This window comes from Geotrypetes seraphini, chromosome 6 (genome assembly GCF_902459505.1).
Source record: "Geotrypetes seraphini chromosome 6, aGeoSer1.1, whole genome shotgun sequence".
NCBI classification, from domain to species: Eukaryota; Metazoa; Chordata; class Amphibia; order Gymnophiona; family Dermophiidae; genus Geotrypetes; species Geotrypetes seraphini.
This window is the reverse complement of record NC_047089.1, coordinates 60,453,284-60,480,844: the sequence shown is the minus strand read 5'-3', so window position 1 is coordinate 60,480,844 and position 27,561 is coordinate 60,453,284.

Genomic DNA, 27,561 nt, shown 5'->3' with positions numbered 1-27,561 from the left:
TGTCATCCATTGGTTTCTGGAATAAAGGCTTTTAAATGTGACTCTTTCCATCCAGTTTGTGGGTCTCCATCATTGTTGCTTTGTGTTAGATTTCTATATGCGGTAGATTTTGGTCTTCTGTTTTTGTGTCTGTGCAGACTCACATGAACCATCAACAGCAATTTGTACTTAATGCGATACACCATAGTTAAGCAATGCAAAGATGCAAAATAGGAAGATACATGCTCGTACCTAGATAATCCCAACAATAAACAAATCACAGAGTTCAAAACAATTTACAATGCATGCAAGCGACTAGCACGCAGTCCCAGATACACAACGTCACAATAGTCCACACTGGAATATACCAAAGAATGTACAACCTGCCTAAAATCCTGAGGGGACAAAAAAGGACGAAGCTTACTCAGCATCTTCAATTTAAAATATGCAGTCTTTATCACTCTCTGTAGCTGTGGTCAAAAAGATAAATGCAAATCCAGCAAAATGCCCAGACTGTAGCAGTTCAAGGGTAAATTAAGTGGCAAATTTTTTTAAATTTTGTGACATCTTTGAATAAATTTTCATAAAATTAACATGATTTAACGTAAAACGATTATGGGTTCTAAAAATAGTTTTCCAACTTATTTAATGGGTCTGGTATTTAATTTTTATTCTTTTTTATTTATTCCCCATTAGTTTTCAATTTTAGGTTTTACCTCTTTATAAAACTTGTTTCTATTTTTCACTTTCTTCTATTCTCCTCTCACATTTCTGTTACTTTAGCCTGTCTTTTTCCCTTCAAAATACTTGTATTCTTAACTGCCTTCTGTTCCTGTGTCTGTTCTTTCTAGACTCTTCTATTTCAGTACTATTTGAATCTTCCTGCTGATTTAGCCTCCTCTCTCTTATCACCCAGTGTTTCATCACTCTCATTGCTCTCCCTGATGCTGCTTCCTGCAGATCTTTCTTTTCCATATCTTGATCCTTTATCCCCAATATACCTCATCTTATATCTATTCTGTTTCTGCCCTCACCATTCTCACTCACTTTCGCTCCGCTCCTCTATCCTCTCTTCTCTCCTTTTCCCTCAACATACTTACTCTTTTCTATCTATATCTTCTTTTTTTCTTTTTCTTTCCCCTTCCTCGCTTTCTAATCTAATCTAATCTAACCTTCCATTTGTGAGACGCGCATACCTATACAGGTTCAAGGTGACAGATCAAAGAGGAAGGGGAAAGTAGTGGGGGAAGGGGTCATGGAGAAGAAAGAGGAAGGACCTAGAAGTAGGGAGTGCTATATAGAATTGAAGATAGTTAATTGTCAAAGAGGTAAGTCTTCAGATTTTTTTCTGAAAGTAGTGTAGTTTGTTTCTTTCCTGATGGTTTCTGGTAGGTTATTCCAGGTTTTTTACACCCAGATAAGTTAGCATAGAGTGGAAAATTCATTTGTAGTGGAGGTATTTTGTAGATGGCAGGTTTAGTTGTATTCTGTTAAGGATTCTTTTTTATATCGACCAAGCAGTAGAGAATAATTGATTAAGAGGGGTTGCTGAGTTTCCGTATAGAATCTGGTGTAGGATACATGACGATTTGAAAATTATCCAGGATGAAATTGTGATTGAATCAAATTTCTTTAATTTGTAGATTAATCTAACGACTGTGTTCTGGGTGAGTTGCAGTTTGCAGATGAGAGTAGTGTTGATGCCAAGGTAGACGGAGTTGCAATAGTCCAGTTGAGGTAGGACCATCATCTGAACGATCAGAGCAAAATGGTGTGGGTAGAAGTATGGTCTTGTGAGTTGCAGTTGACGCATAGTATAGATGGTCTTTTTCCGAAGTATCGTCTAAGATGCATTCTAGTACCTTGGTGGATTTTTCCATGATGAGAGTGATGCCTGATGGAAGAGTGAGGTTAGAAATGACATTCTGTTGTGCGGTGCAGAAACCAATGGCTTTGGTTTTGGTGGCGTTCAGTTTCAGTTTGTTGTTCGTTGCCCAGATTTGAATTTTATCTATATTATTTGAGATCCCCCATTTCTTCTTTACCTCTCCTATCTTCTCTTAGGCTTTTCCTCATGCCTATGACCCTTTCTCTCATGCCCTTTCATCCCTCTTTTTCTATCACAACTTCCTTTGGGCTGATCACCTTTCCTGCTGACAGAAGAGCAGTAATTCATGTAATATCTGCTTCCTCCTGCCACCTTAAGAAAGACATATGGTTTAATTTTTCAGTCAGGCCTGGGCAGCAGAAGTAAGGACAAATGGCATTGAAATGCTTACTGATCTCCAGCTGCTGCTGAATTACTGTATTGGAGATGGAAGGATGCACTTTCATACATAAGAACATAAAAATTGCCGCTACTGGGTCAGACCAGTGGTCTATCGTGCCCAGCAGTCTGCTCACGCGGCAGCCCTCTGGTCAAAGACCAGCGCCTTAACTGAGACTAGCCCTACCTGCGTAAGTTCTGGTTCAGCAGGAACTTGTCTAACTTTGTCTTGGATCCCTGGAGGGTGTTTTCCCCTATGACAGACTCCGGAAGAGCGTTCCAGTTTTCTACCACTCTCTGGGTGAAGAAGAACTTCCTTATGTTCGTACGGAATCTATCCCCTTTCAATTTTAGAGGGTGCCCTCTCATTCTCCCTATCTTGGAGAGAGTGAACAACCTGCCCTTATCTACTAAGTCTATTCCCTTCAGTACCTTGAATGTTTCGATCATGTCCCCTCTCAGTCTCCCTTGTTCGAGGGAGAAGAGGCCCGGTTTCTCTAATCTTTCGCTGTACGGCAACTCCTCCAGCCCCTTAATCATCTTAGTCGCTCTTCTCCTGCTGTCCTTTGATTCTACCAAGGATCTGCACAATTTGCAGTAAGGTTGGATCTTGTACTCTGACTATGGATTAGCAAGAGACCAGGTACTCTTATTATACTTCATTGCTCTGTGAACACAGCAATGAAATATAGTCACAGGCCATGGTGGGAGACTAGTTAGTAAATTAATAGTATAAATCAGAAAATAAATAAGTTAAAGGGTAGCTAGTAAAGAGCAGAGTGAGAGAGGTAGCTTTCTGTGAGCAGCATTTTATTTTCCAAACTCAGTGTCCAAACTCAGTATTAAAAACTCCCAGAATAACTAATGTTCCTGTACTAGTGGACATTCTCTAGTACGTTTTTCATTGATGCCAATGGGGCTGTGCCAATAATATCTCTGTCATATAATTATAATGTTCCTTACTCAGCTCCAAGGCAGATACCAGGGTTTGGGCTAGGTTTAGGTAACACCCTTTCAATTCCCTACTTCCAGGAGAAGGAAGAACCCTGCATTGGGGATTCCCTGTACAGTTTATAGTAGATGCTGTTGTATTAAATGGAACCAGAGTTATAAGAACATAAGAATTGCTGCTGCTGGGTCAGACCAGTGATCCATCATGCCCAGCAGTCCGCTCAAGCAGCGGCCCTTAGGTCAAAGACCAGTGTCCTGAGTCTAGTCTTACCTTATGCCATAGAAGGCAGTATGAATGGTTCAAACTTACAGAACTTTATATGCATTGTTGTGCATTACTTCCTAAGTTCCTTCGTCTACTACAGCTGTCATAATCAATTGGAAAGAAGGAAAGAGAACTGGTACCTATTTAATATAAACAAGTGGAAAAAGCATACAAAACATAGTTTATAGAATTATTTCCAATATATGTGTGTCTGTGTCTGTATGCAGTACAGAAGGAAAGGCAAGGGAGACGTCCTTCCAGCCAAACAAAATCTTTATTCTTTTAAACGGATAGTCCCAACAAGGATCCAAGTTTCGGCATAACTAAACTCCTTTGTCAGGGGACACTGAATGGAGACAGCTAAACAAATCAAAAGCTGCTTGGAGAAAAACGGCAAATCTCAGTGGGAAAAAAAGGACGCTGTCTCCATTCAGTGTCCTCTGAGGAAGGCGTTTAGTTATGCCGAAACTTGGATCCTTGTTGGGACTATACGTTTAAAAGAATAAAGATTTTGTTTGGCTGGAAGGACGTCTCCCTTGCCTTTTCTTCTGTACTGGTTCCACTGAGAGGCAAGATTTTCTCTGTTTGTCTGTTGTGTCTGTATGCATGCATCTTTATCTGTGTTGCCTCTGTTTGTGTCCATTACCTGGAGAAAAGAGAGGAGGAGAGATTTGAATAATAAATGATAGCAAATATGAATAATATATCTAACTGCAAGATGTCACTGTGAACAGATTTCCAAGGATGGATTTTACAGTCTAACCACAGGGTGTCGCTGTTCCAAGGAAATGTGTAGTAGCAGTACTGAAATGGTAAGTAGCTGTATTAATTCCAGATATTGCTATGTTAGAAGGCAGTACACACAAACACCACCATCAAGCTATATTCTACCATCCTCAAAGGGGTAATAATTATCAAGACTTTTTCACATGTGAACTCTGTTTTAGGTGTGTAAAAGGCCTCTTATAAAGGTACCCTATGGGTTATGTGCATAAAAATGAACATGGTGGCAAGAAGATACATATGTTTGACCCATTCCTGAGGGCAAAGTTTGTGAAGTATGTGCGTAGTTTATGAAATATTTGTGGAAAGAGAAATATCTGGAAATGACACAGGAAAGTAAACACAATCAGGCTCATATTCAGACTGCGGGAGATCATCAGCAATATACTGGCATTGAATTTCCTATCTATTTTTGGGCAGCCGAGACAAAGCCGGCTATGCCAATATTCAGCATCTAACCAGCTAAGTCTCACCCTTTTAGGTGGTTGTCTTTGGCCACTAAACTTAACCAATGAGCCGCTGAATATTGGTGGTGACTGACTACTAGGAGCTACTGAAAAGTTCTCTATCCATATACTTCGTTCAGTGATTTTCCACTTTGTTTGATGGAATGAAAAAAGTGGAAAATCACTGGCACTGAATTTTGAGTCCAATCTAACACGAGTCAATGTTTAAAAAACTGGTGACTGTCAATGGCTGACTATCAGCTGGATGACGTTCTTGTTAGAAAACGGTTGCCTTCCAAGAAAGAATATTATGATTCCTGATTAGTCTGGTTCTAGTAGGAACCAGTTTCGGGAAGGTTTCTGGGCTTGTTTTCTGTTGCTTCCAACTTGTTCTCCTGAGTCTTAAGTACTAGATTAGAACAATACAAGAACTAGGATACCTTGAGCAATCCTTGTTCTTCTTTCATTCTAGTCTAGTATTCAAGCTTCTGGAGTCTCTGCTAGGGAATCTGTGACAGAATAAATCAGACAAAGTAAAGATACTGAAAGACTGATTCAGTCACCTAAATAAAACAAAGCTGATAGAACTCAGCTAAATTTTAATCTATCCCAAAAGGGCAGGGGGGGGGGGGGAATGACAGGCTTCTTTCCAGTGTTGTTAAATTTCTGCATTTTTCCCAAAGCAAATTTTAATGCTACTAAGATGCCGAATTGTAATACACTTCTCCCTCCGTATCCACGGGGGTTAGGGGCAGAGCCGGCCCGCGAATATTAAAAAAACCGCGAATAATATTCATACCAGCTCTGACCCACTCCCGCTTCCCCACAGCATCCCTTAAACCTTACCTGATGGTCTAGCGGGTTTCTGGGGCAGGAGCGATCTTCCTACGCTCCTGCCCTGTGCAGATCACTCATAGGAAATGGCTGCTGTGAGCTCCTGTCGTAGTCTCGAGAGACTACGGGAGCTTATGGCAGCCATTTCCTATGAGTGATCTGCACGGGGCAGGAGCATAGGAAGATAGCTCCTGTCCCGGAAACCCGCTAGACCATCAGGTAAGGCTTAAGGGGGGGTCTAAGAGAGCTTAAAAATAGCCCGAAAAATGAAAACAGATCAAAAAAAAAAAAATTGTGAATAACTGAATCCACAGATGCAGAAACCGTGGATTCGGAGGGAGAAGTGTATTTTATTTTGGGTCAGATTTCCTATGAAATTTGTCCATCACTACAAAATGGGAAGGGCCCTGCCATATATCTGGCATTTAGTATATCTGGCCTGTGAAAACTGATACAGTTACCACCTCCATTGCCAAAATATGCTTCCCAGATTTTCATTCATTTATTTCTCCATTCCCAAATAGTATTGGTGTTATTGTGATTCATTAGATGGTTAATGTGAGGCTCATGTGCGTACCAAAAGGACAACAACATTAGTTGAAACGTCACCTGTTTTCAGACATGTCTTCACTCTTCCTCTTGGGTCATAATTATAGCACTACATTTTTTACATTCTTTAGACTTTAACAAGTATTATTTACAGCACACCCAGGATGTTCCGATACTCAGCTTTGCAACATCATTATTATTATTTTATTTGTAAAATATTGCCCATCTGCTGTTTAGTGGTTCACATTCCAAAAACAAAAATAACATATATAAAACTGCACAGTTTATAATCTAAAACATATACACACATATGACGAAACATATTTTAACAACAAACATATATCTCATCATGACAACCAGGAAATTAACAGGAAAAAACCCCAAGTCTCCTCTCATTTCAAATATCCTTGGGCCCCTTTTACAAAGCCGTGGTAGTGAGTCTGCCTATGGGCTTTGGTGCATTTGTCGCAGCAGACTCGCTACCGTGGCTTTGTAAAAGAGGCCTTTTATTTGATTATGCTGCTAAACAAGAAATATCTAAGCAGGTTACGGTCCATAAAACTAAAATTGTAGGAAAAGGGGAAGTGGACAAGAAAACACAGACAGTCACAATAGGAGGCCTAGATTACAAATTCAAATTACCCTTTCAGTCCCACAAGACCAACTAGTACAAAATAATTTATAGGAAGCAGAACACCATTTGATTTGGGGGGGCCCAGAAGCTCCACCCTAGCTCCAGCAGAATCCTGAGGCACGGCCCATCACCAGCTCCCAACTCCACCTCCTACCTCCTCCCGGCACTGTACATTAAATCTTCGGGGAGGCCACCACACAGCGTCAACGAGCAGGCCTGCCCCCGGAAGTAGAATGAAGGGTTCCAGGGCAGGAAGGCGGGCACCAACTATCGACCGCCAATTTTTGGGGAGGCCATGGCCCCCAGGGTCTCCCCAGTTCTGACACCTTGTAAATAATTAACCAAGTAAACCACATTAAGCAAAATAGAAAGTATACACAAAGCATTCCCAGGTGCCACGAGCAGCGACAGACACCAATCTACAAATTTATATATAATGCAATGCAGATTTGAAATAGTATGGGTTAAACAGATTAAAATTTTTGAAATGACATCTCAAGGAGAGTATTCTGAATTAGATCATTCCAGAGTACGCGGGCAAACACTAACACCCATTTTACAAAAATAGCAGGTGCCACGCTACAAACGCTCTGATGCCCATTGAATCCTTATAGGTGTCAGAGCAATTACCTTGGCCCACCAAAATAATTGCCTTTGTAAAAGGGGGCCTAAAACAAGAATTGTACTGATATGTGGAGCGCCATTTTTGATATGACATCTAAGGCTTAATGTGCCTATCTTTTTTGGCCATTTTTGAAAAATAAAATGTACACATTAGAAACATACAAAACAAGCCACTTGCATGTAGGAGGGGCCAGCCTTTTTAGTAGACTGGACACAAAGACATGCTAGCAGAGCAGCAGGGCACTCATAGGGGCACTACAGTGCCACACATCCCACCATAACCCCCTTACATTGTATGGGGAGCCCTCCAAAATTCACCCAAAACCAACTGTACCCAACTGTCTACCACCCGAAAAGCTTTTATGCCTGCAGGTGTCACCTATACAGAGCCATGCAAAAGTTTTGCATCACCTCCGAGTAATACATTGTTCCGTCTTTCTTGCTGGGTCACAGCAACATTTATGACGTCTATTGCTGCATATTATATACTGGTGTGTTCAGAATTTTATGTTCTATCACACTGCACATTTTAAATTGATTTAGGATTTCAAATTTATTACTTGTAACGCATAAACTGCGGAATGTCGAAAATGTCAATATTTCTCGTCAAAAGCAGATCGAAACAGTCCAATCGGATCACTCTGTTTTCAACCAATGGTGTCTGTTTTGAGGAACCAATCACAGCGCAGCATTCATGCGCATAAATGGTAAGCGGGAAAATCAGTTTTCATAACTGTCTGCTACTCCAGTGACAGCATAATCGCAACGTGGGAAAAGTTAGAAATCTTTCAAAAGAAGAATGTGTGACAGTGTTTGTACTTAATGAAGAAGGCTATTCAAGCCAGCAAATTGTAGCCAGGGTGAAGTGCAATCAATGTACAGTCATACGCTTGCTCAGTAAGAAAAAAGAGACATGAAATGTGACTGACAGGGCTTAAAGTGGAAGACCACGCAAATCCACCGTGCAATAGGCCAGGGTTGTTCGCCAGATCTCAGAGGCAGATCACAAACTCACATCACCAGAATTATCAGCCAAGTGGCAGGAAATGTGTTCAGTGAACGTATCTGCCTCAACAGTATGTCGGCGGTGCCTGGAGTTTGGCCTAAGTGGCTGTAGAGCAGAAAGAAGCCATTGGTAACAGCGATACAAAGAAAACGACAGGTTGAGTGGGCCAGAAAGTACAGCATGTGGACTCCAGAGGTGGGGGAAAACATTCTCTTCAGCAATGAGAGTACTTTCTGTGTGTTAGGAGGCCAGTGCAACATGTTTGTAAGACGATTTAAGAATGAGGCTTTCAAACACAGTGTCGGACTTGACTGTAAAGCATCCGACAAAAATCATGGTCTGGGGCTGTATGTCAGCCAATGACACTGGACGCTTTCAGGTGATTGATGGCATGATGAACAGTGCCAAATATCTCTCCACTTTGCAAAACATAATGGTTCCGTCTGCAAGGAGTCTCTTCCAGGGTAACTTCCACTTCCAGGATGACAATGCACCCTATCATCGGGCAAAGATGGTGACAAAGTGGATGACATCGAGCCATATTCAGCGACTGGAATGGCCAGAGCAGTCACCAGATCTCAATCCAATTGAAAATTTGTGGAATAATCTTGCTGTCAAGGTGTTCAGAAAGGTGACAGGTCAAAAGCGTGCAAGACAATCGCGCGCGGACAAAAACGCGCAGACAACTCAGCGCAATGACAATGGCGCTCACAGACAATTGCGCTAAAGACAATTGCGCGCAACTATATCTCCACGCAAGACAATTGAGCGCACCGATAACTGAGCGCAATGACAATTCAGCGCGCCACTAGATGCCGCTTGGCGAACAAAGGACACGTGCACATACAGCACGTTAACACGTGATCACATCAACGCGTGTTCAGTATGATTCCCTTGACTCTTTGCGTTTTCAATATAAGTCACGTGAATGCATTTTCGTTACTATGGTTACGTTTCCTCATTATATATGTCCTCCGAACAGCGTTTCGATATAAGTCACGTGAATGCATTTTCGTTACTATGGTTACGTTTCCACATTATATATGTCCTCCGAACAGCCCGCCTTCCTTTCGCTGCCTGTCTTACGCTCAATTGTCTTGCGCTCAGTTGTTTCGCACCTGTTTGTCCGCGCGCAATTGTCTATGAACCGTTCAGAAAACATCCAAAAACAAAGGTTGAGTTGATTGAAGCACTGATTAAAGCTTGGCATCATGTTGTACAGCCAGATGAACCTCTAAAATTGCCTCAATGCTGCAAGCTTGTTATCAAGAACAAAGGCTGGCCCATACATTATTAGAATAGCAGAAAACGTGTTCAGTTCTGGAGACCACAAGTTGTTGGTGGTCGTTTGCTGCTTTCATATATGTATTGTTTTGCTTGGTTTCTTGTTTCAAACTTCAATAAAAATTTTAAATAGTAAAAAAAAGAATAGCAGAAAACAACCAGCCCTTTTCAGGGCTGCCTCCTCTTGAAGGGAGTAACAGTTAAAATACAAATAAACTTAGTGCATATTGAAATAGCTAATTTCATTTCTCGACATTCTGCAGTATATGCGTTACAAGTCTTAAATCTGAAGTTCTAAATCAATTTGAAATGTGCAGGGTGATAGAGCATAAAATTCTGAACACATCAGTATATAATATGCGGCAGTAGGCGTCAGAAATATTGCTGTGATCCAGCAAGAAAGACGGAACAATGTATTACTTGGAGGTGATGCAAAACTTCTGCACGGCTCTGTATGTCAGTATAGTAGGTTTTTGTGGGCTCACACTTTCTACCACAAGTATGCAAGATAGAGTGGCACATGGGCCTGGGCTCTCTTCTCTGGAGTCCACTGTACTGACCACCAGGCTACTCCAGATACTTGTTTGCTGCTCTAATAGGACTGGCCATTACATCTGCTGCTGTCAAACAGATAGATATATACTACTGTATTTCATTCAGATCTTTGGGGGAAGGAGCAGGTGTAATGCCTTCATCCTTCCAGTGATCATCTGGTCAGTTTAGGCACTTGTGTGTCCCTTATTCGTTCTTAAAACAGGTCTAGTCCCCAAATGTCTACATGGTGCACTGGATGTTTTCTGAAATGTTCAATTATCGCTGCAAAACGCCCAAATTCTAATCCTACCCCAAGCATACCCCTTGAGATTTAGAAGCACTGCAGATGAATGGCTTAGAAAAACATCTAGAAAGTAAGTTTTGAAAATGGTGATTTGGACGTTTTGGCAATTAGCACGCCCAAATGCCACTTTATGTCATTTTTTTTAATGTCTCTATGTTTTGAAAGTGAGCCCCATGCTGTCCATACCTGTTTGAGTGCAAAAGGCCTACATTAGCTTAACTGAAGCCTATGAACTAAACTCTTGACTTCATCATGACCATCATGGATTCCTGCATGATGGATTTTTCAAGGACATGTGGATTTTTCAAGGACATTATGTATGGTTACCATATTTGTGATGACAAAAAAAAAGAAGACACATGGCCACGCTGCCAGCTACACCCCAACCAGGCCCCCAACTCCGTCCCCGGCCCGACCCTAGCCTCGCCCCTCTGCTAGGCGGTTGGCAGCCGTGTGCAGTCAGGGCTGTAGCAAGCTATAATTGCACCCTATGCAACTTGCCCTCCATGGAGCCCCCCATCCTTTCTTGCACTGCCCCCCCCTCATCCCGGACTTTCAGCTGTTTTGTACTTTATTCAAAATTAAAAATGCAATCCTTTTTTTTAACCCTTGTTGTCCAGCCGTTTAATTTTTCTAATAATTTTGATCTTACTCTCTGCTTTCCTTTGTCTTCTCTTAACTCTGGTACCAGGATTTTTGTTCATTTGCCATTTTTCTCTCTCCTCATTGTCTTCTTCATCTCCTCTACTACATCCATCGCCATCATTGGGTTTTTTTGCTCTGTGTTCTTCAATTTATTTTTCTCCCTCTCTTTATTCTTTCTTACTCTATAGTCTTCAATTTTCCTCTTTTTACTGTCTACCTATAGCTTTCTATCTCTTGTCTCTCACACCACACTTCTCATTTCCCTTCCTCATATTCCCCAGTCTTTCTCTAACTCTGTTCTCTACCCCTTCCATCCAACATGTTCTTCTTTCTGAACAGCATCATTTCAAGTTCGTTCGTAGTTTACATTTTAGGTGAAAATGTTGTAAAAAAACATAAACCAAGGAAACCATAATATCTGTCCCATGTATGTCCATTATTATCGCTCTGTCTCCCTGCTCACTCTTCCGCATGCCCCATCTCTTTAAACAGAATATTTCCCTGTGTTCTGCATCTCCTCCATTCCTATTCCATCCACCCACCACACCAGGCCCAATCTCAGTCTCAAAAAGTCTTCCAATTCCTATATTTTATGTATATTTACTTTGTAATCCACCTAGTTGATAGGTGGAATAGAAATTTTTTAAATAAATAAATAAGTGTTAAATAGAAGTAGTAGTAGGGGAGGGGCCCCTATGATAATTGCTACCATTTAATACTTCTATAGCACTGAAGGACGTATGCAGCGCTGTACATTCTAACATTAAAGACATAGTCCCTGCTTGGAAGAACTTACAAACTAACTTGGACAGATATGGCATAGAGGGGTTGGGGATGTGGAACCCAAGGTTATTAGGCTATGAGGAATAGAAAACAAAATGAGAATATTGCAGTGCCTTTGTATTGCACCATGGTGCAACTGCACCTTGAATACTGGTCACCACATCTCAAAAAAAGATATAAAAGAAGTAGAAAAGGTACAGAGAAGAGCAATGAAAATGATGAAGGGTATGGTATGACTTCTTCCTTATGAGGAAAGGCTAAAGCTGCTAGGGCTTTTCAGCTTGGAGAAGAGGCAGCTCAGGGGAGATATGGCAGAGGTGTATAAAATACTGAGTAGAGTGAAATGGGTAGACATGGATTGCTTGTTTACTCTTTCCAAAAATACAAGGACTAGGTCTCCTTATCTCAAGAAAGATATAGCGGCGCTAGAAAAAGTTAAAGAAGAGCGACCAAAATGATAAAAGGGATAGAAGGAAAGAATAAAAAGGTTAGGGCTCTTCAGCATGGAAAAGAGACAGCTGAGGGGAGATATGATTGAAGTCTACAAAATCCCGAGTGGAGTAGAACGGTTACAAGTGGATCAATTTTTCACTCTGTCAAAAATTACAGTCTAGGGCAGTGTTTTTCAACCGCTGTTCCGCGGCACACTAGTGTGCCACGAGATGTTGCCTGGTGTGCCGCAGGGCCGCCATCAGGGCAGTACTACCAGTCCTGCATTCAGGGGCCCGGAGCTGACAGGGGGCCCGAGGCAGGGGCGCCAGTAGCTCGCCAAGGCAAAGTGAGTCGATCACCCAGGACTCACTTTGTCTTGGCAATCTAATCTATCGAGCCGATAAGTCTTCTTCTCCCCGACGTCGATTCTGCAGTCGGAGAGGAAGTTCGGGCCAGCCAATCGCTGCCTGGCTGGGCAGAACTTCCTCTCCGATTGCAGAATTGACGTCAGGGAGAGCATGCGTCGGCGTCGGCTTTGGGGCCTGTTATCCATTGGTGGGTCCTGTTCCCCGATGGCAGCGGCAGTGGCTTGGGGAACGGCAGGGAGAAAGAAAGAAAGGGGGCAGGCAGGGAAACAGAAGGAAAGAAGAGAAACAGAAAAAAAGAAAGAAAGGTCAGGGAGAGAGGAAGAAAAAGTTGGGGGAGGGAATGAGGTGTGGAGGAGAGAAAGCATACAGGCTGATAGAAGGGAAGAAAGATTGGATGCACAGTCAGAAGAAGAAAGTGCAACCAGAAATCACCAGACAAGGTAGGAAAAATGATTTTATTTTAAATTTAGCAAAGTGGAGGCAGTATTACCACAGTTTTCAAAGGAATTTGCCCAAATAACTTAATAGTTAACTGGGTAAATTCCCAGAGATGAAAACTTCCCTTCACTTACTATGCACAGTTCTGAATTTATATCTGCTGTCTATATTTTACAATATGGTCACCTTTTACTAAACCGCAATAGTGGTTTTTAGCGCAGGGAGCCTATGAGCGTCAAGAGCAGCACTGGGCATTCAGCGCAGCTCCCTGCGCTAAAAACTGCTATTGTGGTTTAATAAAAAGGATGAAGGGTATATTTGTCTATTTTTGTATGCTATAAAAACCAAATACAGAGAGAGACTGAGAGCTGTTGACGAAGAGCTACGTGTGTGTCTTTCTTCGATTCCAGCCAGAATATCAGCTTTGTGTTCAGCCAAACAGGCCCAGGTTTCGCATTGAATAAAGTATTTTATAATTTTTCACTATTCTGTTTACTTAATATTTCATAATAAAGTAATTATAAAATACTTTCTTTGTGTTTATTTGATTCCTATTCAAGAGAATTACTTTATATATAGTCAATATAGGCACAGAGTTAAATTTTTTAACATTTTCTAATGGTGGTGTGCCTCGTGAATTTTTTCATGAAACAAGTGTGCCTTTGCCCAAAAAAGGTTGAAAAACACTGGTCTAGGGGACACTCAAAGTTACACGGAAATACTTTTAAAACCAATAGAAGGAAATTATTTTTCACTCAGAGAATAGTTAAGCTCTGGAACACATTGCTAGAAGTTGTAGTAAGAGCAGATAGCGTAGCTGGTGTTAAGAAAGGTTTGGACAATTTCCTGGAGGAAAAGTCCATAGTCTGTTATTGAGAAAGACATGGAGGAAGCCACTGCTTGTCCTGGATCGGTAGCATGGAATGTTGCTACTCTTTGAGTTTTGGTCAGGTTCTAGTGACCTGGATTGGCCACCATGAGAACGGGCTACTGGGATTGATAAACCATTGGTCTGACCCTGTAAGTTTATTCTTATGTTCTTATGTACTGAGTAGTAAAATATTTCTTCACTCAACATGTAATTAAACTTTGGAATTCATTGCACTAACCAGTTAAGTACTCCTGAAAATTAGTGGTTAGCTTTGAACAGGTGATTTAACTAGCCAGAAGTCATTTCTGGTTGGTTAAATCATTTTCATTATATCCCCAGGGGCTTTTTATTTATAGCTGAGCCCCCCAATCTACTCATTGGGGGCCTATTCTGTTAGGTCAGACCTCACAAACTCCATGGCTGGCCCTTAAAACCAGTGAAATTAAGCCAACATAGGGATAAAAAGCTCCTGATATTTCATTCTGGCAATGGGATGCAGATTATTAATAGTGGAAGGATTAAGAAACCAGAATTGTGAAAATGTATACCCGACATGACCAATGGATTGGTCAACAGTTTCCAGGTCTCCTGGAGAAATAGAATACTTTAAACCCCAAATGTAATATTTTAAAATCCCAAACATAATATTTTAAACCCTGAAGTTGTAAAACCAACTGCTGCAATGTAAATTTTCATTAAAACTCCACATAACAGAGTTCCAGTGAGTCAGATCCACATATGCTTTCTATAAGATGACATTACAAATGTTATGTGCTCATATGAGCAGGACAAAATTATAAAGCAGAATGTCAAAGTTAGTAATACTGTAAAAAGCACAAGAACATAAAACTTGGATAAAAGCAAGTATGAATTATACATAAAATTGCTTTAAGTGTTTGCTCTTCCATGACAGATGTTTCAGTCAAAAATCCATTGCTGGCAATTTTCAGCACCCTTCTGATGTTAATTTATGTAATATTCCCATGAAAGTACTGATGTCTATTTATAACATCTGTTAAGAGCCTGTAACCTGAATCTGACAGGGAAAAAAAATATAACTAACTTCAGCTGGAGTCCTTCCATTTAGTGGACGTAACAGCTGCTGAAAAAAAATAAATAAATCTTAAATCACTGTCCTAATCATCAACAGCAGTCTTGCACAAATCAAAGCCCCAAGAACTTGATTATTGGCTCAATTAATTAAAAAAAAAAAAAAATGCAGACATGCAGCATGAGCCTAAGGGAGCCGCAACAGCTAGTAATAGGAAAAATAATATGCTGAACAAGGGATATATTTCTGATGCTCTGGAAATCTTTTTTTGTTGTTGTTAAAAATCATTAAGGGGGGAAATTCATCATGGGGGTTAACTGATTTAGCATGCACTAATGATTAGCGCACTAAGATGCTGTTCTCTTGTTAATATCTTGTACCTTATTGTAAACACCCAGTACCCTGTATCTTATTGTAAACATCCTGTAACTGCTTTCTTGTTATTACCTTATTGTAATCACCCAGTACCTGCTCACTTTGTATTATCCTGTATCCTACTGGTAACACTGTCCTCTCTCTAGACACGACTATCACTGTAAACCGCTTCGAACTTAGGGTATAGCGGTATATAAGAAATAAAATTATTATTATTATTATTATTTTATTCCTATGGGCATCTTAGCTTTTGGCTCATGCTAATTATTAGCATCCTTTGATACCTTATATAAATTAGGTCACTTTATCAGGGGTTCTCAACCCCGTCCTGAGGATACACCTAGCCAGTCAGGTTTTCAGGATATTCACAATGAATTTACATGAGAAGAATCGTCCCAATCAGTGGCGTAACAAAGATAGGAGGCACGCGGAATGGTGGTGCCCCCCGCACCCTCCTCTCCATCTCCCTGCTCCTTCCGTGCTAACCCCCCACTCCTTCTGTGCCCCCCACTTCATGTTCACACCGTCCCTTCCCATTCTCGTACCTCTCTAAATTTTCGCTAATGCCAGCAGCTTCTCGCATTGGCATTTGTTTTCCCTCTGATGTCATTTCTTGGCCCCGTGACCCGGAAGTGATTTCAAAGGGAGCCAGGCCAGCATTAGCAGCAGGCTAGAATAATTGCTCACACTTGCAAAGATTTTAAAGGGGTACAGGGGGAGGGGAAGGAAGGGCGTGAGCATGGCATGGGGGTGGAGAGGTACCGGTGACCCAATTAAGATGGCGCCTGAGGCGGTCCACTCCCCCCTTACCACACCACTGGTCCCAATAATGATGAGAATATAACATGACTGTAACAAAAAATAGCAGAATTAGAACTCCATTACCTATGGGCCAGATTCTCGAAAAGGCGCTGTTTGTGGCAGCCACCTTAAAAAGCAGCGCTGATCACAAGCAACGGCACTGTTTCGAGCATCGCGGCCACATAAAAGATAGGCGCCGGAAATGTAGGCCACAGTTTTATTTTATTTTTTTTTATTATTATTTATTTATCATTTCAAAATTATCATTACATCACAATGATAAGGAAATACTGAAATACAATACAATCAGTACATGCTGATAAGAAAAATTAACATAAGAAAAGAAAAACATTCAACATAGTCCACAATAGGTGGAGGAGAAAAGAAGAAGAACGCAAACCCTAGGGGAAGGGATACATAAACCAAATTAAGAGTTCTAAGTAAAAGAGCAGTTATAGCCTTCCAATGATTAACACCACACAATCCTGGTTCATTCTGGATGCATAGAGATGCCTTTACCTTCTAAGAAAAAACCTAATTGGGCAGGTTCAAAAAATACAGTTGTCATGAAATTCCTAAAAGTTTCCCGGGGTGACATAAACTTGGCTATTGGAAAATTTAACAGTCTCAAGTTCAAACTTTTATATTGATTCTCCAAGTTTTCAATCTTCCTCAGGAGAAGCATTTTATCAGAAGTTTGTTTAGTCATCAAATTTTTAGTCTCTGTTGTTATTTTCTCTAAGTTCTTTATTTGTTGCTGCTGAAATGATGTCTCCAACAGGTCTATCTTGGAAGTTGAATTTAAAGTAATTGAAACAAAGTTTACACATACCGAATGCAGGTTCTCCAATGCCGTTCAAATTGAGTCAAGAGTGACCGCTTGAGGCCTCACAAGTGGCTTGAGGGGGGAAATAGCTGCTAGCTTCTCCTCAGCAACTCCTCCAGGTGCCGAATCCTGGGCTCCCTCACCCTCTCCACCACTTGCTGCTCAGGGCTCACTGCTCCCTAAACAATCCCCGGCTGGAAACCCCGGCTGAAATCGACATCGGCGTTGATGTTAGCACTTCCAGGTCAACATCGAGTCTCGGTAGCGTCTCTCCCACTACATTCGGGGAGCCCCCCCCCCCACGGTGACCGGTCCTTCGATGTTCCTCCAGGCATTGGGGGCATGTGTGGTTCTCTTGGGCTCAGCGATAAATCGCCGTCCAAGCTGAGTCTTCCCCCAGACTCAGCAACAGATCCGCCTGAAGTGGTTGGCTGGACTGTAAACGATGGCATTACAGTCTGTCGCATGTTGGAGATAACAGAGGTAAGTGGAGGGAATCCCCTCTGTTTCCCATGTCTTTTGGGCATTGAATAGCAGTAGAAATTATATTAATTCAAAAGAATTTGCCCCATTGATGGAGAGCACTCCAAAATGTGCTCTGCTCAGGACGCCATCTTTTTTCCTCCACCCTAGGCCACGGTTTTAAAGGCCTACATTTCTGGCACCTATCATTGAAAAGGTCTCTTCTAGTGTTACCCCACCCTCTATGATCTTAGGCGTACTTAGACGCCTCCATAGTTGAAAAAATGGTGCCGCTGCTGGAGGCACCTCCATTTCTTAAATGAGAAAATAATTTATTTTAAGCGACACACTCAATTACCACGCCAATTAAAATCAATTCATCCAATTAAGTTTGGTGGCGGTACGGTGCTTACCACCACCTAATTTACTCCCCTTTTACAAAACCGCAATAGCGATTTTTGAGCACAGGCCAGCATGCTGAATGCTCGGTGTTGCCCTTGACAGAGCATTCAGCGCACTGGTCTGTGCTAAAAACAGCTATTGCGGTTTTGTAAAAGGGGTGATATTTATTTATTTAACTCATTTTCTATCCCGTTTTCCCCAAAGAGCTCAGAACAGATTACAGATTAAACATACATAATGCACAGTTACAGTTAACAGGTTATGGTTTGCCATAGATTCAGTGCAAATTTTATGATACATGTTTTTATCCTAACTCGACACATACTAGGGATCTAATACCAATATATATAATATACAGTTTACGGGTTAAATGTGCCATAGTTAAAGTGCAAGATTTTTTGATACAAGTTTTTATCCTACTGTGACACATACCAGGATCTAGTACCAATGTACATTTCTTTGTAACACTTTAGTCATGTGCAGGGGAGTTAGGTGATGAGGTATGTTTTTATTGCTTTCCTAAAATTCAGGAGTCCTTCAAGAGATCTGATCTGATGAATAGTATGCATGTGTATGAATGAGTATGATGTTACACTTTCTGTATCAGGGGGCAAGGGGGAAGGTGTTTATTTTAGACATATATATCCCTTGCATACGTTGGGAATTGTTATGTGGAAATATTTTGAAAAATGTATTCTACTGTCTAATTGTTTATATGGAAAAATTTTCAATAAAAAAATATTTGAACTGGAAAAAAAAAAAAGAGATCTGATCTGATCTGTGGGGGCTCGGTATGAAGTGGGAGTAGGAACGTTGTTTGGCGGTTTGCAGTTGAGGGGCACTAGTGTGCCATTTGTAGGATCCGGACTTTTAATTCTTCGATAAAGACTGTTTATCTTGCAGAAACATATCTGCACATGCTGCAACTCAAATGATCCAACAGACGTACACTTAGGGCCCCTTTTACCAAGCCGCGTTAGGGCTTTAACGCGCGGGATAGCGTGCACAAATTGCCGCCCGCGCTAGACCTTAACGCCAGCATTGAGCTGGCGTTAGTTCTAGCCGTGTAGTGCGGTTTAGCGCATGCTAAAATACTTTGTGCGCTAAAACCGCTAACGCGGCTTAGTAAAAGGAGCCCTTAGTGGGGAGCAAACATTCTGAGACACAACTACTGCATAAAGACAAGTGGCTGATTTATCTTCTTATCTGTATGCCTGATAGTCATTTAATTTAGGACCACCAAATATTCAGTCTTAAACATATCATTTAAGACTCCTATTTGTGCGTCCCCCTAAAAGGATTAATTTATTCATTCAGAATGCAGGCACGTTTCTAGCGAGTGACCTAGATTGAGAGGTAAAGAAGGCACCTATTTGTAGCCTATTTGATAAAGATGAGTGAAATACAATTCTATAACCACATACATGTAATAACGTGCACCATCTGCAATTAAGGGCTCCTTTTACGAAGGTGCGCTAAGCGTTTTAGCGCATGCACCGGATTAGCGTGTGCTATAGCGCACGCTAGCCGAAAATCTACTGCCTCCTCAAAAGGAGGCAGAAGTGGCTAGCGCAAGGGACAATTTAGCGCGTACTATTCCACGCGCTAAAGCCCTAATGTGCCTTCATAAAAGGAGCCCTAAGTGTTGAGAATATCGGCACCTACATATAGGATATATAAAACTCCTTTGCTTGTACCCACAGAAAGGCAGTATCGGTATATCAAATGTATGATCCCCTTTATGCCAAATGTGTACTATGTACTTACTCTTTAAAATAGCGCATAGGTGCATTAGCTCATAATTGCGCAACATGAGAAGGGCATGGGCATGTTCCATGTTAAGCACATACACCATTTTAGATAGTTCATGTTCCTGTGTAGGTCGCTCCTAGGTCTGCCAGTCCCACTATCTCTGACACAGGAAGTCTATATTATAGGGGATGGGGCTGGCAAACTTAGCAGTGACACTTGCAGGAACATGGTATCATGCCAGCATCTTTATAGCTGCATTTAGGAAGCTGAGGACAGCAGCAAAAAGAGGGTAACTGGGAGGGAAGGAGGCAGAGAGAAACACTGGATGGGAAAGCCTCAGAGAGAGAGAGAGAGAAAGAGAGAGATGCTGGATGGGGAAAAGATACAAAGAGAGATTCAGGCACACACGGAATGAGGGGAAAAGAGGCAGGAATAAGGTGATGTTGGATGGGGGGAAGAGAGGTAGATGGGGTGAATTTTCAAAGTACTGCCTGAGAATCTGGAAAGTCCAAAAAACCAGACTGACCTGGCAGTCAGGATTTTTGGACTTGTACTGTAATTTGTACCCTTAGCTTTCTCATATGACGAGCACTTCCTAGCTGCTCCTAGCTTAGCAGGGTTTAAAAAAGATTTGGATCATTTCCTAAAAGTCCATAAGTCATTCTTAAGATGGACTTGAGAAAATCCACTGCTTATTCCTAGGATAAGCAGCATAAAATCTGATTTACTATTTTGGGATCTTGCCAGGTACTTGTAACCTGGATTGACCACTGTTGGAAACAAGATTCTGGGCTTGATGGACCTTCGGTCTGTCCCAGTAGGGCAATGCTTATGTTCTTATGTTCATATCAGCTACACAGCTCGTCCAACATATGTTTAGTTACATTCCAGTGCTTTTATTATCATAGCAACACAGTAGAATTTTGTGTACAGCAAGTTTTAATGTCAGCTGCCTTTATCTCTGCTCCCTAGCAATGCCATTAAAATATAAACCAATCTTTTGCTTTCCTCTCTGAATGCTGGCATTGCTCTTTGGGATGTGCTTTCTTATTATAGAACTGTGCAAAATATTGAACAGTGCACTGCCCCAAACTACTATTTGTGAAAGTTCTCCAGAGAAGAGCCATTCAAATGAGGGTCTGACCTGGCATCAGCTTTCTGTTCAAGCAAGCACTGGGGTTCTGGAAAGAAAATTGTAAAACAATCCCAGAAATGCTAGGAATCTGGGAGCGTTTCACACAAAAGAATAAAAAAATAACCTCCCACACCTCAACAGCTATTTGGCCCTATAAAATCTTCATGCAGCTGGTGGACACTTCACATCACTTGCACAGACAATAAATCATAACAAGCCTGAAAAGGTGAGGCATGCAGGGCAGGATTAACCAATAGGCCAAGTAGGCACGTGCCTAGGGCCTGACATGTTCAGGGGGGCCCGATGAAGGAAGGCATCAACATTGTTTTTTCCAAACAGCGATGGGCCCCTCCAGCATTGATCGGCAACGTGGCCCCCCCCCCTGATCGGCAACACGCCCCCCCCCCCCTATCGGCAATGCGGGCCTCACCCCGATTGGCAACGCGGCCCCTCCCCATCGACGGAAAGTAAGACAAGCAAGCAACGCGGGTAAGAAAGGCAACGGGAACTGTAATTGTGCAAGCGGTGCTGCTTGCCCAAAGCTTCCCTCTGACGCAGCTTCCTGTTTCCGCCTGGGCGCATGGTGGGGCGGGGCAGGGGGGCCCAGTGTACTTGGGTGCCTAGGGGCCCTCGACAAATTAATCCTGCCCTGGAGGCATAGGTAAATATCTATCGATCAATTGATAGAGACATTATATTTAAAATATGACCTCTCTTAATTAGAGGGTTCACTCGGCCATGAATAAAAAGAATGCATGCATCACTGAATTATAGATATATGTTTGAAACCATTAATTATAGCATATAAAGACTAAATAAATAGAGCAAGGTCTGACTCTTGATTTAAACCTCAAGGTTTCACTGTATTCATATCATAAATAAATCTTTGGCCTAATTTCTTGATATTTACTGCCACTCCTCGATGGCTGCAAACAGATCAGGTTTGCAGGATACCACTATGCATGAGAGAGATTTGCATACAATGGAAGCAGTGGACATATAAATATAACCTCATGAACTGCTAACTAGTGCAATTAGTTTTCGTTAATGCCACTGCCAGTTATTGAGGATTAGTGGCATCCAAGTGCCAGTTTAGGTCTAAACAATTTGCAAGTGTAATCGAGGTATTTTATAAAGCACATGCACATTTTTACAAGCAAATGTGAGCACCATTTATAGAATTAGGTGGTATGTATGTTAAGCAAATATTTGCAAAATAGCGGTTAGGTGGAATTTTGGCATTTATGCATAAATGCCATTCTAATCTTTTGGGCATGTAATTGTTAACGCTTACGGTATATTACAGATTATGCTTAAAAAAGGTAATTTTAGATGAGGGTACCATATATGTGCCTATTAAGAACATAAAAATTGCCGCTGCTGGGTCATCGTGCCCAGCAGTCCGCTCCCATGGCAGCCCTTAGGTCAAAGACCAGTACCCTAACTGAGACTAGCCTTATCTTCATACGTTCTGGTTCAGCAGGAACTTGTCTAACTTTATCTTGAATCCCTGGAGGGTGTTTTCCCCTATAACAGCCTCCGGAAGAGCGTTCCAGTTTTCTACCACTCTCTGGGTGAAGAAAAACTTCCTTACGTTTGTATGGAATCTATCCCCTTTTAACTTTAGAGAGTGCCCTCTAATTCTCCCTACCTTGGAGAGGGTGAACAACTTGTCTATCTACTAAGTCTATTCCCTTCAGTATCTTGAATGTTTCGATCATGTCCCCTCTCAGTCTCCCTTTTCAAGGGAGAAGAGGCCCAGTTTCTCTAATCTCTCACTGTACGGCAACTCCTCCAGCCCCTTAACCATTTTAGTCACTCTTGTCTGGACCCTTTCGAGTAGTACTGTGTCCTTCTTCATGCACGGCATCCAGTGCTGGACACACTATTCCAGGTGGGGGTGTACCATGGCCCAGTACAGCAGCATGATAACCTTCTCCGATCTGTTCATGATCCCTTTCTTAATCATTCCTAGCATTCTGTTTGCCCTTTTTGCAGCCGCCGCACATTGCGCGGACGGCTTCATTGACTTGTCGACCAGTACTCCCAAGTCTCTTTCCTGGGGGGGTCTGTCCGAGTACCGCACCGGACATCCTGTATTTGTGTATAAGATTTTTGTTACTGACATGCATCACCTTACACTTATTCACGTTAAACCTCATTTGCTATGTCGCAGCCCATTTCTTGAGCGTGTTTATGTCACGCTGCAGGTCTTCGCAATCCTTCTGCATCCTTCGCAATCCTTCTGCATCTTCACTATTCTGAATAACTTTGTATCGTCCGTAAATTTAATCACCTTTCTCGTCGTACCAATTTCCAGTTCGTTTATAAATATGTTGAAGAGCACAGGTCCAAGCACCGAACCCTGCGGCACTCCACTCATGACGCTTTTCCAGTCCGAGTATTGTCCATTTACTCCCACTTTCTGTTTCCTATCCACCAACCAGTTTTTAAGCCACGTGAGTATTTCACCCTCGATTCCATGGCTCGCAATTTTTCGAAGTAGTCGTTCATGCAGGACCTTGTCAAACGCCTTCTGAAAAGCCAGATATACAATGTCGACCAGCTCGCCCTTGTCTATCTGCCAGTTTACTCCCTCACAGAAGTGCAGTAAGTTCATCAAGCAAGATCTTCCCTTGCTGAAGCCGTGCTGGCTGGTCCTCATCAGATTGTGTCCGTTAAGGTGACCAATGATGCGGTCCTTTATCAGCGCCTCTACCATTTTTCCTGGTACCGAGGTCAGACTCACCGGTCTGTAATTTCCCGGATCTCCCCTTGAACCTTTCTTGAAGATCAGCGTAACATTTTTGCCACATTCCAGTCTTCTGGAATCCTTCCCGATTTGATCGACAGATTGTCTATTAGTTGAAGCAGTTCAGCTATAGCCCCTTTCAGTTCCTTGATTACCCTCGGATGGATGCCATCCGGTCCCGGGGATTTATCGTTTTTAAGCCTATCAATCTGCCTGCATACCTCTTCTAGACTGACCGTCAACCCTGTCAGTTTCCCATCTTCGTTTCCTGCGTATAGCCTGTTGGCTTCTGGTATGTTGTGTATATCCTCTTTGGTAAATACAGATGCAAAAAATGTGTTCAGTTTGTCGGCAATGGCTTTGTCCTCCTTCACAGTATTGTGCTAGTTATTCTTCAAAAGTAAACAATTACAATTATCAGTTACTTCTCAGCTTAAAGTAATTAGTTAGTTATTAAATTATTCATTTAGAAGAGCAATTGATTATAGATTAGTTATCTGCTTAGAGTAACAAATTTTCCTTTACTAATACCACATCCAAGAATTCTTAAGATAAAAGCCTTATGTACATGAAAAGGTACAACATCCATCTTATATACAATCCCAATGTTTATACCACATAACTTCATCTCTTGATGCTTATTTCAAGGAGGTTTGAACAGCCATGCCAACCACATCTTTTGACATGTCCTGTCACGCTGTGCTAGTTACACTTCAGATGGGGTGGGGTGGGGCTTTTCCACTGCAATTTTTCAACATAAAAATAATAATGTTCATCTCTCTCTCTCTCTCTTCTGCCCTTTCAGTCCAGCCATTTCCACCTCTCACTACCCCCTCTTTCACTCCAGTTATCTTCACCCCTCTCTCCTCTGCCCTTTCAGTAAACCATCTCCATCTCTTTCTCTGACCCTTCTAATCCATCCATCTTCACCTCTCAATCCTCCCTTTCCAGTTCTGTTATATCCATCTCCCTCTCCCTTTTCTAGTCAAGATATATCTTCCTCTCTCTCGCTTCTGCCCTTTCAGTTCACCTATCTCCACATTTCCCTCTCCCCCTGCAGTAAATCGTCTCTACCTCTCTCTCCACTTCTGGACTCAGTCCTGCACATGCACTTCTCTCTTTTCTTTTCAAGTTCTGCATCTTGACAGCAGGCTGCTTGATAACAGGTAGAATTGTCCTCCACCCTGCTGATCTCATGAGGAAGCAACTCAGCATAACATAGGTTTATGTTGAGATCAGAAACTGTGTTTGAGACTGGGAACAACACTTAACTCACAGTCAAGATTATATTTTAAAACTTTCTTTATAACTCACATTGTCTTATTGAAAGGCACAGAGGTGTCCAATGATTTCATTATAATTTATTACAGCTCATTGCAGACAACTGGAAGATTATGGAAGAACATTAGATCAGCTAAATGAACTGTTTAATTTTCTAACTGCTTTGATCTCTCCATATTAAACTGGTGCATTGATAGAAATGCAGGTTTTATTCAGCATATGAAAACATTTTTAAGACATTGCTGTTATTTATCATTATTCTCCTTAGCTTTTGTGTAATCTTCTGAGTGGGAGGAGACAATTTTATTACCCCAAGGTTTAGTGTTTGATTAACCCTGTAGGCTCCTTTTATGAAGCCGCATTAGTGGTTTAACGTGCGTAATAGCGTGCGCTAATTTTCTGGCCTCGCTAGCCACTACTGCCTCCTCTTGAGCAGACGGTAGTTTTTCGGCTAGCGTGCACTAAAAATGTGCGTGCGATAAAGCTGCTAACGTGGCTTCGTAAAAGGAGCCCTATATTTTAGCACAGGGTTACATTTTATGAAAATAACCCATTTTAATGATAACCCACCTTGATAACTTTTCCTTATAAACTAAAACATACAACCCAGTTATCAAATCCGTTATTATTGGATTTCCTAAATGAAAAGTATTGTTCAAAGTATTTGGTCAAAGTACTTTAGTAAAAGTAAAAATAAAAGTATTCTTTAATTGTTGGTTGTTAGGAGCCATCGACTTGTGCTCGAGTCCTAGCAACGTGACGAATTGTGGATCTAAAAAGAAATCGGTTTTGTGCTAGTCCGGAAAGGTCCTCCAGTGTCATCCCCACGATTGTTTTCAACATGTCCAGCCATCTGATTGCAGGTCGCCATCTTCACCTGGTTCCTTCAATCTTCCAAAACATGATGTCCTTCTCCAATGATCTCTCTCTTCTGATGGTGTGACCAAAATAAGACAGTCATAAAGTCATGACTTGGGCTTCGAGTGATCTCTTTCAGAATTGATTTGTTAATTCTTCTGGTGGTCCACAGCACACCTAAAATCCTTCTCCAGCACCAAAGCTCAAATGAGTCAATCTTCTTTCTGTCCTGTTCTGTAGTGTCCTTAATTGACCACTGAGAAAATGAGTGTGTGGACAAGTCTGATCTTCATTTGGAGTGTTACCTCCTTGCCTTTGAATTCTTTGTTGAGAGCTAGTTGCTTCTTCGTTTACAAAAGAGCCCAGGAGATTAAAATCCTTTCCAACAGGGGTGTCCAACCTGCGGCCCAGTGAAGTATTTTGTGCGGCCCCGGTCGAGGGCGATGCAGTGTTTTCCTCTGCTGCCCCCGGGTGTTTACCGTCTTGCCGGCTCCTTCCTCTGTCTTGATGCAGCATTTGCGTGTTTGTGCGGCCCCAGAAACATTTTTTTCAGCCAATGCGGCCCAGCAAAGCCAAAAGGTTGGACACCCCTGCTTTACAACTTCTATTCTATTGCCTTCAATCTCAAAATCATCATATTCCGTGTTCATGATCTTCGTCTTGTTAATGTTCAGTTCTAATCCCATATTATGACTTTCGGCTTTGACTTTCTCAGTAGATACAGCATGTCTTCTTTGCTGCTTGTAATGAGCGTTGTATCATCTGCATAGTGCAGGTTGTTTATATTTCGGCCACCAACTTTGAAACTGACACTCTCTTCTTCCAAATTTGCTTTTCTGAAGATGGTTTCACCATACAGGTTGAACAGGTAAGGTGACAAGATGTATCCTTGCCCGACACCACATTTTATTGGAAACCAATCAGTGTTGCCATATTAATTTCTCACTGCAGTTTCTTGATTTTCATATAGGCTCTCTATCAGCTGAGTTATGTGTTTGAGTATTCCCATTTGCACTAGAGTTCCCCATAATTTACTGTGATCCACCACGTCAAAAGCTTTGAAGTAGTCGATGAAGCAAAGGGTTTTTTTTTGTAATCTATGCTCTTCTCCAATATCCATCTAACATTGGCAATAACGTCTCTTGTACCTCGCCCTTTTCTGAAACCAGCCTGAACTTTGGGTAATTCTTGCTCAACGCATGATTGGAGTCTTCATTGTATTATTTTCAGCAATATTTTGTTGGCATGTGAAACGAAAAGTGTTGAATAACTGGTAAATTTCATGGCTCCACATCATTCTCTTCTTGGCTGGGCTGAGAACTTTTCAGCAGCCCTTTAGAGTTGAAGTTGTTGCTCACGGTGGGCAACAACGTGCTCCTTGCAACCACGCCAGTTGTCCTTCTGATCTCAATTCCTGTGCACGGCACCCAGAAGAAGGATGATAAAGGGTATGGAGAACCTTTCATATGCCGAACGGTTGGACAGGCTGGGGCTCTTTACCCTGGAGAAGCGGAGACTGAGAGGGGACATGATAGAAACTTATAAAATCATGAAAGGCATAGAGAAGGTGGAGAGGGACAGATTCTTTAGACTAGCAGGGACAACTAAAACAAGAGGTCATTCAGAAAAACTGAGAGGACACAGATTCATAACGAATGCAAGGAGGTTCTTCTTCACTCAGAGGATGGTGGACACCTGGAACGCGCTTCCCGGAGAGGTGATAGGACAGAGTACAATTCTGGGGTTCAAAAAGGGACTGGATGACTTCCTGGAAGCAAAGGGGATAACAGGGTACAGATAGAGGTTTACCTTACAGGACATTGAGCGAATAGGGTATGGATATTTTAGGTTAGGTAGGGAACACTTTCAG